Source organism: Bacillus rossius, chromosome 1 (assembly GCF_032445375.1).
Source record: "Bacillus rossius redtenbacheri isolate Brsri chromosome 1, Brsri_v3, whole genome shotgun sequence".
Classification (NCBI taxonomy): domain Eukaryota; kingdom Metazoa; phylum Arthropoda; class Insecta; order Phasmatodea; family Bacillidae; genus Bacillus; species Bacillus rossius.
The window spans coordinates 100,257,649-100,273,744 of record NC_086330.1 but is presented as its reverse complement, the minus strand read 5'-3'; the positions used below and the strand labels follow the sequence as shown (position 1 = coordinate 100,273,744).

Below are 16,096 nucleotides of genomic sequence, written 5' to 3'. Positions count from 1 at the left end.
CCGAATTACTGCTGTCTAAAATGTCAAATCTTAGAAATGTTCGTTTGACCAGTTTGTGCGATTACCTATATGTGATAGATGTAGTGGACAAATGACAAATAATAATAATAATAAATATAATGATTGTCAAATTTAATTTATTCTATGTTCCATGCAAACATTAATCAAAAAATATGTAGACATGTAGTAAAAATATTTAAAAAATACCTAGATAATCAGTTTTCTAGCTTTAGCACTTGCAAATTTTTTTATCAAGTCAGAATAATTCAAATTTTGGGCAATAGCATTTTCTATAGACAAAATTCCAAGATCGGACAGTCTTTCCTGACACATAGTAGTCCGTAGGTAGGTTTTTATAAGTTTTAATTTACTGAAACTTCGTTCTCCTTTGGCAACAGTTATAGGCACAGTTAGCAAGATACGAAGCACTGTCCATACATTCGGGAAAATATCTTGCCAATCATTTTTTTTTATAAGTCGAAGTACTTTTATTGGCTCTCCTGACTGAAGATCTCTTAGTAATGGGTTCAGGCTCACAAGTTCTTCAACCAATTCATGACCAGATACGTCACATTTTTCTCCATCGGTTAAAGTGATTTGCAATTCAGCACAGGCTTTTCCCAACATGGATTTTTCTGGAATTATTTTAATGTCGTATAAAAATGACCATGTATCATTGAATTTTGACAGTTGTTGAAAACGTGTAACCAATGTATTCTCAATTGTGTCTATCATCGGGTAAAAAACGTTCATTTTATATAATTCCTCCGGATCATTATCTTTGAAAGATTTGTGCAATGGGAGTGCATGATTTGATGTAGGCTTTTGGACATACGCCATTGCTTAGCTTCGTATTCAAATAACAGTTTTTTTCTTCGCGATCAGACTGCCTTAAAAACTTTGTTTATTTCGGCTAGAGATGCTATTTATTTAGCTGTAATTAGAGTTGAGGAAAAGCTACGGTACTCTTTCACGAATTCCGAACAGTTTTTCAGTAATTGCGATGCATTTGGTAAGTCCATAGTTTCAGACTGCATAGCTTTACTTACAATGTTTACTTGAAACAATATATTGTCGCGGGTTGAAATTTTGCAGGGTTGTTGAAATCAAATTTAGGGACTTTACTGACGGGACTCTGGGCTGGCTGCTCTGTTCACTCGTCAGCGCAAGTGGCGTGACCATGTAATTGGGGCACGGGGCCGGCGCGGCGCGCTGCGGGCTTGCAGAATTTTGTTTGTTTGTTTGGCCGCGCGCTGGCGCAGCCACGGGCCGCAGTTACTGGGGCGCGCTGTCGTAACAAGCCGCGCGGTGTGGCCTGCACATCGGGGTAGAGGGGGGGTAGTCTTCCCAGATGTTCTAGTTAGTTGTTTAGTAAATTTGACTTCAATAACGAGCTTTTGTTATGGTAGGCGCGGCAGGGCGCGCGAATTTAAGCGCAAGTGAGTGGTGACTCGGGGCTCACTCAGGCGGAGGCTATGCGTCTCACCTGTGGTCACGAGTTGTTAGTTCGTTCGTGATGTAGGAATTCAAGCTTTCGGGCGGAGGCTATGGCCAACGCCAGAGGCCACGAGCCGTTTAATTCGTAATGTAGTTTAAGTTAGGTCATAATGTAGTCATCTTCAAGCTTTCGGGCGGAGGCAATGGCCCTCGTCACTAGTCGTTTAGTTATAATTTTTAAAATGTAATGTTCGTTCGGGAGTTCAAGGGCAGGAGAGGCCCCTACGTTAGTTTTAAGTAATCGATCAAGAAAGGCTTTTCGGAAAATGTGAGTATGGACTTATCTTTGTTTTAATTTTAAGTATTAATTATGATTTGAGGTATTCGGAAGGACTAGGGAAGTGTTTAGTGAAGTTCTCTCATTCTCTCTCTTGTAAGGTCGTTCAATCGTTAAGGAAGTAAAGAGATTATTGTTTTAAATTGTAATCCCGCTATTTAAATGTTCTTTAAAATGATGTTGAGTATTTGACTTTAAGAATAAAATAATTTTAATTAAGTATTATGTTATTTTGCAAAATCTCCTTAGTTCAGCTCTCACCAGACATCCTGTACGGGATGACGAACCTATGATCCTAGGTACAGTAAAGTATTTTATGAAGTTAAGACTAGTTGATGCCAAGCGAGTTGTTTCTATGTAAAGAGCTACGATTCTCGCCCCCCCCCTCTGAAGGTGGATCGTGACAGAAATGGTGGAGGCGCCGGGTAGGTTCACGTGACAGAAATGGTAGAGTTCGCCGGATAGGTTCTATTTCTGGAGAGAGAGAGAGGTAGATTTTTATGTTTATTATTAAGTTAGTTTCAGCTTCTGATAGCAGGTTATTAAGAGTTTACTTGAGGAGAGGATTACGGAATTTAATCTAAGTGGAGGAAGTCTTTGAGATTTTTTTTTGACGTAACATATGTTTATTTGAGTATACTTGTAAGGATAAAGTTTATAGTGATAAGTTGTTTTAAGTCGTTGAGTTTATCAGGGATTTTTACGTGAGGAGAATACGTTATAATTTAAATGATTAATAGAGATAATGCAAGTGGTTTAATTTAATTGAAATTAATTTTAAGATTGTAGGTTAAGAGAGTTAAAATTTAAAATAAAGTTTTTTTCGTAAATAGGAATTATTTTCAAGTGAAGTTTGTTTTGCTGTCGTGCGCGTAGGAGACGAGACGTACGAATTAAATCAGTCGAGGGAAGGATAAACGTTAGAAAGGAATTAAAGAGAAAACGAGAGTTTATGTAAAAGAGAGTTATAGAATTTATAGTGATGTTTTGTTTTAATTAGAAAAATGTTGAGAGTTGTTTCAGAACGACACGTCAGTGGACGTGGCAGAGTGAACACGTGACGGGGAGGTGCTGAGACCTAGCGGAGAACGGAGGAACCGCAAGCGAGGGTTGGCGCACCTGATGGAATTCGGTGACGTCACGGGCTCATACGGAGACGTGGACAGGCCGTGACCTTGTTTTGATCAGCTGTACGGTAACTTAGCGATAAGAAAATAGACTATTGGTTAAATAAATTTAAATTTAAGTGTGTTTTAGGAGAAGAGGAACTTTCAGTATGTAAGTAATTTAATTTAAGAAGTGTATGATGTATAGGCTAGAAGTGTTTCGTTGTAAGTTGTTTATGTTTTTGTTAGTTAAATTCTACCTCGGTTTTAAAAATATTTTTTTTGGGATTTGTAAACATTATTAAGGAGGTACACTATAAAATCGATAAGCATTGAGAAAACTGGGAAGGCTAGATTTTGTGTGTAGAGGGAATTTACTCCAAAAGAACAGAGAGACAAAATTAATGTTTTCATTAGGGCGAGGGACCCTAAGGTGAGGCGTTGTGTCCCTGGGAAGAAAGGGAATTGTAGCGCAGACCATAGGAGATGGGCTGACTACGGAATTAAGGGTCAGGAGAATCCTGAGAGTTGTGAGTAGTTTGGGGCAGGAGTTCCCCATGGTAGTACCGAAGTGGCTATCCTGTATGGGATAGGGTACCATTTCAATGAAGTTTGTTGGTGGGGTTAGAGCCCCCTGTGTAGTGGGCCTATAGCAGATAGGCACTACAGTGAAATTTTTGGTTATTTTGTGAGGTAAATTCCCTGGAGGTTAAGTAAGATTGGATTCAGTTAGGAAGGAGGGAAATGAGAAACATTGCTGTAGAGAGTTAGTGTACTTGCCTAATGTGAAATTGAATTTTAATAAATTAATTAATGAGAAAGTTTTTTCTGGTCAAATAATAATGGAAGGGAATTAATTAATTTTTTTTGAGTAAGGTGTTTTAAGAAATGAAATAAAATAAGGTGAAGTAATTTGAATAATTGGGGAGGAGTTTCTTTAAGAGTTTAGATAATTGTTTTTGAATTTATTGAGATATTCAGCCAGTGAAGTTTGAGTGTGAGAGATACAGTGAGATTTTAAGGAAATCGGTTGTTTATTAATTAGGACAAATGAGATTTTATGATTAAGAGTCAGTAAGCATAGTTAAAATTTACGACATGATATTTGTTGACAGTTTACAGTTATTAAGGAGAAAACAGAGTAATCTATTTATTTTTATTTTAATGGTTTGAAGATAAGATTATGAATTTTTTTTGGAAGTTTCTTTGGCATGTTGGAATAATTTTTTTTGATTTTTAGAATTTACAGAGAAAATTTAATTGATTTACATTAGTTTGGAAGTATGGAGGTTTAGTGTTCGATTAGCCCTAACTTGATGGTCGGATCCCAAAAGAATGCCGTAAAACCGATAGCCAATTGAGAGGAATGCGGTAGGCGCTTGTGTAGAGAGGGGTTGTGGGAAAACTCCTTGGGACTGATGGCAGATCAGGGGCCCTAAATAGTGTGTGATGCTGTAAAACCAGTGCAGAGAAAGCCTGGTATGCTTAAATTTTTGGGCACAGGTTATGTAAACCTGGGGTTCCATGGGATTTAGTCATGTTAGCTGCTGTGAGACATTAAGATTTCCAGGCTCCATAGTAAATTCAATGTAAATTTTTGTTTTCTTAAAATAATAAATTTGTTTTTAATTTATTTGAGATATTTGATTTGGAACAGTGAATACAGACCCCGAGGAATAAGAGTTATGCTGTGAGAGGAGAAGGTGGTAGGCCTAAAAGGGTACAGGCACCACAGAGGTTATTTGTATTGCATAATTTAAATATAAGGAAACTTGAGAATTTGAAATTTTGTTGTTGGTTTGTACACCCATAAGAAGAGTATAGGCAGAATTTTTATTGTTATGAGATGTCTAATTTAATTGAAAAGAAGAAAGTTTAAAGATGCAAGGTAACATTATTATTGTAATAATTGAAAGAGATTAAGAGGTAGAGAGAAATAGGCAGTTTTTGTTTGTAAGTACTAAAGTTTACATATAGAAATTTAGTAACTAAGAATGAATAATAAGTTAAGTCTAGTGTAAAAGTTTTTTTTAAGTTTGTTAAGTTAAGAGTCACAAGTAAATTTTTTTTTAGAGAGAATGTCTTTGATAGGAAGTATTAGAAACTTATGGGAATTTTAGGGTAACATAAATAATGTAGGTAATGAATAATAAATAGATGGTAGGTCTTAAGTTAGGATTAACATTTGAAGCAGAATTTAATTAAGAAGAAGGAAAATAAATAGGCCTAATGAAAAGAACAAAAAAGGATTTTATGGTAAAGCATTTTTTTTAAGTAATAAACAATGAATAATAATGTTGTTTCAGGGTTATGTGTACTAATAATACCATTTTTTTTTAGGACCAAAGAACAGGAATTATGTAATTTAAATTAACATGTATTTTTGAAACTGTTACAGATTCCTTAAGATGAGCTGAGCAGCAGTCCAGTTTACAAGATGACAAGAGTTCGAGAGACAAGATACAAGATCACTGAAACAAGAGCCAAGACTGAAGATTCAAGAGAAGAGAAAGCTGGCAGCCATGGACTTACAAGTGGAGATTAATAAGGTCATGTAAAGTTTTATTTTTTTTTATGGAAGACAGTAACTGGAGTTTTTTTTTGTTATAAACATTATTTACAGAACTTTTTAGGTTATAGTAATGTAATGGAACTAGTGAGTTGTGGTAGCTGTCAAAAAGAACTAATACCTTAAGTTTAATTTTTAAAGTTAATTTTCTTAATTTACAGAGGGATTAGTAGTTTTTTTTAAACCTTATTTAGGTTGGAATTTAAATACACTAGCTTATTATAAATGTGTACGAACAGTTCAAGTTCACAGTACTGATAGGTAGGTCAGATGATCTTATTGATTTTGATGATTTGTTGTTTTGAGTTGATTTTTAAGTGTTGTGAATTAGACAATGAAATAGTTCTGAAAACTTAAATTATTTCAAGCTAAGAAATAGTAAAGTTAATTGTAACTCAAAGGACACCAGAATTTAATTTTTTTTGAATTAGTAATGTTTGAAAATTTTATACTTTACAAGAAAGGTTATAAACAAACAGATCGGATGGAACAAGGATGCAGTAAATCACAATTTCATTTAGAATTATTGATTAGCTTTTGAGGTTATGAAGTAAAAGTAATTATAGTTTAAAAGTTTGAATAAAAAAAAATGTTTTTTTTTTAATTTGTTTGAAATAGAAAGTTTAAAAGTTAATTAGTCATGATCTAGGTGGGTGATGGGGTGGGAATTGGCCACTCTTTTTCCCTATAACCTCCCTAACATGGCCTTCTATTACATCTAACAGAAAAAAAAAAGAAGAAAAAGAAGACTTATTATTAGTTAGAATGTTTTTTTATGAAGATACCTGATGAACTTTTTTTTTATTGTTGGGAAGAATAGTAGCAAGATTAATCAGATGTTTTACTCAGAAGAAGAAGAAGAAGAAGATAAAGCAGTTTTATGACTCGACAAGCCAGAGATTGGTGTTTCCCCTCTGCGCTCCTATTGACTACGTTGTTTACTCTCATGGGATAGCTGGTTCGGCACCATGGAGAGAGATTGGTGGGCATTGTGGTTGCCCCCAGAAGAAAAGAAGAGTAGAAGAGGTTATGGGTGGGTCATGTGAACTGACCTTCAACCCAGTTACTTCGTGGGGACTATTTGCTGTATAGAGAAGATCAAGACTCAAGAGGTAGGGAAAATCATTGGAGGTCATGTTTCCCTTCCTTAAGTTTTTCCTATCAAATTATTTGCCTGATTAGATTATGCTAAGGGTGGGATACTTTATGTTAGCAGTTGAATTAATTAATTTTATTTTTTTGTGTGTTTGCATCCTTGCCCATCGATTGCAGTTTAGTAGTTAGTTTTGTATTTGTCAGGCGTGATGGTAATGCCTGTTGATGATGTTTCAGAATTGTAATCTGTTCGTGATGAGGATGGCACAACTCCGAAGCAGATGTAGGGAGAAGTTGTGAGCTGCCCTGGAAGCCAGTCCAGTAGCTGTTGGAGTTGAGTGGTGTTTGCTGATGGCCAGCCCAGGGAGCTACTCTTCTTGACAACACTGACTTCGAGGAGTTGCACCAACCTTCACGAGATAAGAGTTTAATTAATTTGAAACACTGATAATTTTGTAAGGACACTTAATTTTTTTTAAGAACAAAAGAAGTATTGTGACAAACGGAAACTGGAAAAAAAAATAATAATTATCAAGAATTTGCACATTGTTTAACGAATACTGAGAAACTAAGAACAGTAATTTAATTTGTAAAGAGAGCTTCACTAACAGAACAATTTTTTTTGAATTGAGAACTCGAGCCTCTGAAGGTTCCTGTGAGAACAAACCAGATAAAAGTTTTACATTTAATTTTATGAATACTTGTTGTTTTAAAATAAATCTTATGCAGAATCTAGATGTATGTTCAGACAGCAAGGAACTAAGAAAATTATTATTTTTGTGAAATGAGGAATTTATAGTTATGGTTTAATGGAAAAAGACAATTTGTAATTTTGAGGTAGCTCGATGGGGCTCGAGCTCTGTGAGGGGAGGGTTATGTCGCGGGTTGAAATTTTGCAGGGTTGTTGAAATCAAATTTAGGGACTTTACTGACGGGACTCTGGGCTGGCTGCTCTGTTCACTCGTCAGCGCAAGTGGCGTGACCATGTAATTGGGGCACGGGGCCGGCGCGGCGCGCTGCGGGCTTGCAGAATTTTGTTTGTTTGTTTGGCCGCGCGCTGGCGCAGCCACGGGCCGCAGTTACTGGGGCGCGCTGTCGTAACAAGCCGCGCGGTGTGGCCTGCACATCGGGGTAGAGGGGGGGTAGTCTTCCCAGATGTTCTAGTTAGTTGTTTAGTAAATTTGACTTCAATAACGAGCTTTTGTTATGGTAGGCGCGGCAGGGCGCGCGAATTTAAGCGCAAGTGAGTGGTGACTCGGGGCTCACTCAGGCGGAGGCTATGCGTCTCACCTGTGGTCACGAGTTGTTAGTTCGTTCGTGATGTAGGAATTCAAGCTTTCGGGCGGAGGCTATGGCCAACGCCAGAGGCCACGAGCCGTTTAATTCGTAATGTAGTTTAAGTTAGGTCATAATGTAGTCATCTTCAAGCTTTCGGGCGGAGGCAATGGCCCTCGTCACTAGTCGTTTAGTTATAATTTTTAAAATGTAATGTTCGTTCGGGAGTTCAAGGGCAGGAGAGGCCCCTACGTTAGTTTTAAGTAATCGATCAAGAAAGGCTTTTCGGAAAATGTGAGTATGGACTTATCTTTGTTTTAATTTTAAGTATTAATTATGATTTGAGGTATTCGGAAGGACTAGGGAAGTGTTTAGTGAAGTTCTCTCATTCTCTCTCTTGTAAGGTCGTTCAATCGTTAAGGAAGTAAAGAGATTATTGTTTTAAATTGTAATCCCGCTATTTAAATGTTCTTTAAAATGATGTTGAGTATTTGACTTTAAGAATAAAATAATTTTAATTAAGTATTATGTTATTTTGCAAAATCTCCTTAGTTCAGCTCTCACCAGACATCCTGTACGGGATGACGAACCTATGATCCTAGGTACAGTAAAGTATTTTATGAAGTTAAGACTAGTTGATGCCAAGCGAGTTGTTTCTATGTAAAGAGCTACGATTCTCGCCCCCCCCCTCTGAAGGTGGATCGTGACAATATCATACCAAGCCACCATTGTAATTATGAACTCAAATTGCTCCATATTCTGAATAAGCGACAATGCCTCTGATGCTGCAACTGAGTCATTATTTTCTTCATGAAGATTTTGAAGGGCTTCACGAACTGAAGTGTAGTTAAAGCGAACAGCAGCAAAACTAGAAACTCTACTCTCCCAGCGAGTTTCGCAAACTTTTTTTAAATGATAATCCGTCTATGTGCTTGGATATCACTTCCCATCGTTTGGTTGATCCAGAGAATAAAACAAATAGTCTTTGGAGAAATCCAAATAAAGAAACAGATTTAACGGAACTTTTAGCTGCATCTGCTATCACCAAATTCAAGCTGTGGCAGCCACATGGGTTAAAAATTGCCCGAGGATATAGGTTTAAAATTCTGGTTTGTACACCTTTGTTCACTCCTATCATATTCGCTCCATTATCGTAGCCTTGACCTCTACAATCGTTCATGTCTAAATAAAATTCTTGTACAATCGAATCAAGAAAGAGGCCAGTGAGTCCTACTCCCGAAGAGTCACTTACTGGCTTGTAAGCAACAAAACACTCTCGCACTTCCACTTCTTCTTCATTAACGTCAACGAACCGGAATGTTAGTGACATTTGTTCAATGTGGCTTACATCAGGAATGCAGTCCATAATGATGGAGAAGTATTTAGCTGACTTTACCATATTCACTATATTATTTCGAACTTCACTTCCAAGTAAGCCAATTAATTCGTTTTGAATGCGTTTGCTGAAATAGTGGACATTAGTCTCTTTATTTACAACACGGCGGAGGTGCTCCATCATCACATTGTCAAATTTTCCTAATAATTGCACCAAACCCAAGAAGTTGCCATTATTAGGGGTGTATAATGTTTCAGAGCTCCCTCTAAACGCCAAATTATTGCCTGCCAAGAAGAACACTATCGACATCATTCTTTCGAGGATAGCAACCCATCTCGATTTCTCATCTTCAATCTGTTTTTGTAATTGTTTGTCTATCCCGCTACAGTTCTTCAACCTAATCGATGCTTGTATCCAACTGTTCAAAGCACGTCGGTGATCTGAGGATGTTTCGTGTGTTTTGAGACGCGTTGATAAGTGCCGCCAGTCGTCAAATCCTTCTTTTCCCAAATTAGAGTTGGGGTTTGTGTTTAGTAAACGACAGCAAAAACAATATACTTTATCTGCAGATTTAGAGTACACGAGCCATCTTCTTTTAAAAATCTCCCCATTTGGCATTACTTTTTCAAAATGCGAATTTGAAAAATGACGGCCGTCACAATTATTTGGGTAATTTTCGTTTTTCATTTCATTGCAAACAGGGCCACGAAGAAGGATTTCATCTTTTGTTGCAGAGTCAATAATAAGCGGCCATTTTGAAATATCATCTAGTTTTCTCTCTTTAAAAGATGATGATAACGATTCATCTGTTACAACTTCTTCTGTAATATTTTGAGATGCAGATGAGGTTCCAGGAACAGCTAACTAAATCTTCTTGAAAATGGTGCTGTGTATCTTCAAGATCAGAACTTTTTTCAAGCGGGTCTTTTTCTATTGCTTGTTGATATTGAAGTTGTGGTGATGAAGGGTCAGATAACTTTTCGACTCTCAAAAATTTTGATAGCAAATTTGCAGATTTTTCAGTTTCGGCTTGCTTTATCCATTTCCTTTTTAAGTTTTGTGCACCAGACAATTTTTTTGAAGACTGTGACATATTTTTTAATCTGTAAAAACACATTTAACCATCACTTGTTACATACATGATATCAGGAAATCAGTGACATAGAATAGGACATACTTGAGTTAAAGATTTAAATTCTGATGTGCGATAATCTATTCCCACGGACCCACGCGATCGAAATCGCCGGCAGTAGCCAGTTATAAAATAATTAAATTAAGTTTATTCCTTTAGTTAAGTTCAGGGACTATTTAAAAACCCGTTTTTTGCACTTTTAAATAATTACGGACCTGTTTTTATCCACCTTTATTTATCCTGCAGTTAGTATAACTAATTGATTTTTCATTTATTTTCCATTCAAAATACGTAAAAACTCAGTTACGCTAATTGTCACTTAAATAAAAGCAGTAAAACAGGCCCTTAGACAAAACGTTTTTTAATAGTTATTGGACAAAAAATAAATAACTTTAACAAGAGTGATATATAATATATAGTAGGCCTATACAAATTTGTTAAAACAAACTAGTACCTACACCTTTACCACCTTATATATAAAACGCAGTATAGGCAAAGATTAAATAATAGTTATTACGTAACAGGTACATAACTTCCATACAAAAGCTACCATACATACATTATAATAAATACACTACAAAAGCGCAGTACATCGGGCTGCAAGGAGAAACGTACTCGACAAACGCGCATAATCATTAAATGCCTAAGACACCGTGTTTAATCTCGCCGTGTGGTTTCGTTCGTTGATAAGTGGATATGTCTTATCGCAGTACCACAGAATACACTAGAAAGTAGTGGTGCACTGATATGACTTTACCGATTACCGATTCTTGAAACGTTCGCTTTATATGGTAATAAATTATTACGCTATTCATGTTTGGCCTTTGTGTATAATCATATGTTAACATTTAAATAAGTTAAGATTCTTATCGGAAAATAACTGTAGTACTAAAATAACGGAGATAATTTCAGAACGATTGTAAACGTTTAGAACAAGTAAACGTTAATAACATTTCAATGCAATGTATATGTATGGAAATTAAGTGTCGCCAACGTCTTGTCGTAATATGTATTTCTTATTCGTTAAAACAAACATCGCCGAACATGCACGAAGACGCCATATTTACAAAACTTTGGATACGTTGCTGTTTATATGCGATTAATCGGTATCCGCATCTGTGCTCCACTACTAGAAAGGAACTCATATAAACAATACTTACCTACTTCTGTTTTCTATTAAGAATTCTTCTGTAATAATCTAACGACACACACACTGTACAACACAGATATACACTCGCGCATGTTTGAACGACTTGGCAATTCAATAGACAATGCTTGCCTAGCGAAACAAGTGACGGACGAAATTTAACCCCGCGCCCCACTGTCCCCATGAACGACTGGAAATTGGAAGACTCAGGCGCCGAGCAGTTCAAGTAACGGCCGGATGAAGCGCCACTGTAAACTGTGGGACACAGGATGTAAATAAACAATTGCTAGTAATGTAATACGAATGAGCCACGTTAAAAGAGCTGTCGTACACATAATCATTATTAATTTGGATTCATTCAATTTGGAGATCTGACACCGTGATTTCGGAGGGCGGGTACCTCAATTCGTCCATTTTCCCGTGAGACCGATCGTCACTGTCGTTCGTCTCATGTGTCGGTTGATTTCGGCGCCCCCTCCCTTGATGGCGCCCGGTGCGGTCGCACCGCTCGCACCGCCCTAGGACCGGCCCTGACTGGCCGAAGGAGAATGAAGGTAAGTTGCCAGAATCTATGACTGTGAGTCTGACAATATCGGAACCTCAAATATCGCTGTTTGTGCCAGTGTGGGATATCAGTAGATTAAAGATTTCGAGAAGGTAGCATTGTTGTGTATCGAATATGTAGGCCTATTTGGTGTTAATGAGGTACACTAATTTCTGATCCTAACAATTTGATCCCAACATATAATATGTCTCGCTCAAATGTTTTACGGGTGGGTTCGATGTTTTTGATAAGCACTAACAACATTAATGATTTGTAAATGGAAAAATTTAAAGTAAACTGCTGTATTTGCTTTTTATCAGTCGTTACTTAACGCTTGGTAGTGTTTAACTGGCCAGTGAAACCTGAGATATCGGAACCAGCTTGCTGTTTTTTATTTGGTTTAAATATTGCTGGTTGTTCCAGTGTGATTTATATGAGATTACAAGATTCCCAAAGGTGGAATTCTTCAACAGTATAAATATGCATTCCATACTAAGTACTATTCTATATTGATCATAAATTTGGAGAAATATCTCTGTAGTTAACATATAATTATGAAACAACCTTTCACTTGATGTATATGGTAATAAATTAAATTTAACATTTAAAAAAATAGTTTCGGCATCGCTTATAAAACACTAAATGTATTTAATAGAAAATTTATTTATTATTTAAACCTTTCGATAAATTAACGCTAGACTTTATGTCATTATGAAATTCCACCTCTAAAGGTGTTGTGTCCTATATTTGTCCTCGGCCTCTCTCTGCAACCAACATGGCCGCTTCGCCAAGAAATCCGTATCCCAACAGGCTTCTCTACACCAGCCGTGGGATATAGGCTATGAGTGGTGCCGTTTACATATCATAGATGGCAGCACGCATCTTTTGATCGGTTATAGCAGTGCATATGGATTTATTAATGACTGTATAATATAAAATGTGTGTCAGTGCTATCTATGTTATAAGTAAATAATATCCTAGTGTGTGAATTACTGGGGAGGGCACAGGATGGCCTGTTTTCCTGTATTGGGGAAAGATTGTCGCTTTGTCAGTGACCAATGTCTGAAGGAGCTGTATTTAAGCTAGGTCGAAATGTGCCTTCAACTGCTACCAACCGCGTCCCGCGGGTGGCGGATACGGGAGCCCAGCTCGAGAGTTGCAATCACGCTGGGGTGGCTGTGAATAACCAATAGCAGTCCGCGGACCAATGGCCGGCCCTGTGGAGTCGTTATCACGGCTGTCGGGGAGAAAGGTAGCCTGAATGTAGCTCGGCGCGCGGCAGAAAGCAGCTTCGTCGGCGAAGGCACCGCAGGGGAGCTCGATGTGTAGACGAACTGCGGGCTGGAACTTGCGGAGCTGTGGACTGCCGCGCGCGCAACGGAACTGAACAGCATCGGAATTCTGAAGGAAGAGATGGCGGCGCCTTCAAGTTGGGGCCCTGTTGGAGCCAGTGGTAGCCTGGGCGGCGCGACCTTCAACCGACCCGGGAATTTGGGGGGCAAGAGGGTCCGACTCGCAAGATACTTCATTCGCCTGAACGACTTACCCCCACCCTGGCTTGAAAGGTCGTTGGCTGTTGACTGGAAGAAGGAAGATGAAGATGGCGCAATGTCAGGCTGCCTTTCGCTCCGAGAGCCAGCAGTTCGAGCCGGTTTACTGGTTCGTCTGCCCACTTCTGTCTTAACTGTGGCTGCCTGGGCAGCTGTGGCTGGGCTGACGTGAAGTCGCCCGCCCCTGGGGGCGCATGCGCCCCTGGCTAATAATAACTCAGGAGCTCCCAACTTTAAATGCGGGCCGCAAGGCCCAAGCACCCAACTCCACCAAGGTTGATTTTCAGCCCCTCCAACTCTTCTTACCTGGACCCTTCTTCCTCTTGTCCAGTAGTTACCTGCTTGCTTAATGCATGTTAATTGATCCCCGCATGAACCGGCCCAGGGTTTTCCCTGTGTCTATGCAGGTTTTACCTGGGTCACACTTAGCTAGCTTTTAAGCTAGGCGACCAATGGGGCGTCAGTCATGGCGCCAATCGCAGCCATGGCTGGCCAATAAACCCCAATAAGCACATGATGCACGCGCCCTTGTCCTGCATGGTTAAAAACCCGCATGGTAGAGTGTATAGGCTTCGGCCTGAGACACACTTAGGTCCTCCCCTAACCTGGACCCTCCCCTACACACTTAGAATTAACTTAGGCTAGGAAAAAAAAAAAAAATCGCCTGCATCCTTCTTCCCCTGGAGCGGCCTTCGGGATTACGCTCTAGACTCCTTTCCCCCCCTTGGAGCGGCCCTTCGGGGATTTCGCTCTAGGCTCCTGTTACTACCTCCTTCTCCCCTATCTTCGCTCATGCCAAGCAAGAGGGCAAGTTAGACCAATATCTGTGCGTCAAGGAGCAGCTGCCAATCTACCATTGGGGCCTGTCGCCCCACCTCATGCCACTCCATCACCCGACGCTGCTGCCGGGACACGTCAATTTGGCGCCCAACGTGGGGCCTGTGTCAGTCTAGATAGGCTGAGGACCACAACCTACCACCGCTAGAGCTCTCATCACAGCCAGAGCCACATCCACTTCCAGGAGTGCAGAAAACACCTGGTGGCGCCCAACCCAACTGAAGGATGTCTTCTGGATCCTGTGCAGCACCCCGCTGCAGTGCACCAGATGGACCCAGCATTCCCTGTGTATGCTGCAATGCCCAGTTTCACATACAATGCCTTGGTATCGTGGAACAAGTCATTGAACAGGCATATATCCACATATGCCAGCCCTGCAGACAACTTCTGGTAGAGAAGAAGCCAACAGTGCCAGCTCCCCGGCGATGCTTTGCGCCGAACTGCCCGGGGACAGCCCTAGTCATCGTCACCTGCCAGGCCTGTCATCGCGACTACCATCTCGCCTGTCTAGGCTGGGAAGATACACCACTGGACCTTGCTGGGATGTCATTTACCTGCGCCCAGTGTAGAGTTAATCCCACTGCACCTTCAAGTACAAGATCTGCAAGTGCACCTCGGCCCTTTAGAGGTCAGGATCATGAGGACCCTGTGCAAGCTGTACACCAATGGGAGCAAGCCCTACGGGCACATGCAATCCACCCCACCGAATGGGTGGACCAGATAGGTCCATTACTACTTGGGGAAGCCTCTAGATGGTGGAATAACCATGAAGGGCTGTATGACACCTGGGAAGAGTTCACAGGGGGCTTCCTGAACCATTTTGGAAACCAATCAAGATTGGCAAATCTTACTGCCCAATTATATGGTACCAAACAAAAGGAAGGAGAGGATGTCGAAAGTTTCTTACTACAGAAAAGGAAACTTTATAAGAGGCTACACCCAGGGAGAGACCCAAATGAATTTCTTCCTACCTTGTTGGAGCTGGTGCGGCCCAACCTACGGCCATTTGTACGGCATCCGCCTCCCGAGAATTTATCCGAACTTATGGTGCGAGCCACTGCCGTGCAGCGAGACTGTCTCGATACTAGGGGCACTGTAACAAGTAAATCTTGTCCACCACCAACCCGGGTACAAGAATATGCTACCCCCAACAAAAGATTGCCGAAGTGTTGGCACTGTCCTGAACAACACTTTCACCAAGACTGCCCAGTGCTCCGCTGCAAACAGTCTGAAAGGAACAGCCTCAACACAGTAGACCCCTGGAGGGAAAGAGTGGTGCCAACGAGCCCTACCCCTACACCGAAGGTAGAAAACCTCAACTCCCAAGCTCGGCTCGAAAGTAGACCGACCCCGAGCCTTATGTGCGTACAGCACCAACCACAACAAGAACTGCCAAGAGTCAAGGTGCAATTGGACTCACAGCCCATTCAGGCTCTTATCGACTCAGCCGCCACCACTAATTTTGTGCACGAGAGTATTGTGCAGAGAACAGGGACCCCTATTAAGTCCCAACCCCAAATGGCCCAGCTTGCCACCCAGGGATCCACCATGACCTTACTGGGCAATGCTGTGGTACAAGGCTGCATAGCCGATGTGGAGATGGAGATCCCATGTCTGGTCGCGAAGGACCTTCGAGAAGAACTCGTGTTGGGCCAAGATTGGCTCACCCAGCAGCAGGCGACATTGGACTTCGAAGATAAAACTATACACTTCGGACAAACGTCCCGCCGA

The 16,096-nt window shown here is 40.2% G+C and overlaps 1 long non-coding RNA gene across 1 annotated transcript; it reads left to right on the top strand.

Annotated features, from left to right (window-relative positions):
* Window positions 1–1,319: 1,319 nt before the first annotated feature.
* Window positions 1,320–6,160, top strand: LOC134540792 (uncharacterized). The gene is made up of 3 exons (XR_010076514.1): window positions 1,320–2,203; window positions 2,240–3,052; window positions 5,279–6,160. It is a non-coding gene; the product is annotated as an uncharacterized LOC134540792 (long non-coding RNA).
* The last annotated feature ends 9,936 nt before the right edge of the window (window positions 6,161–16,096 follow it).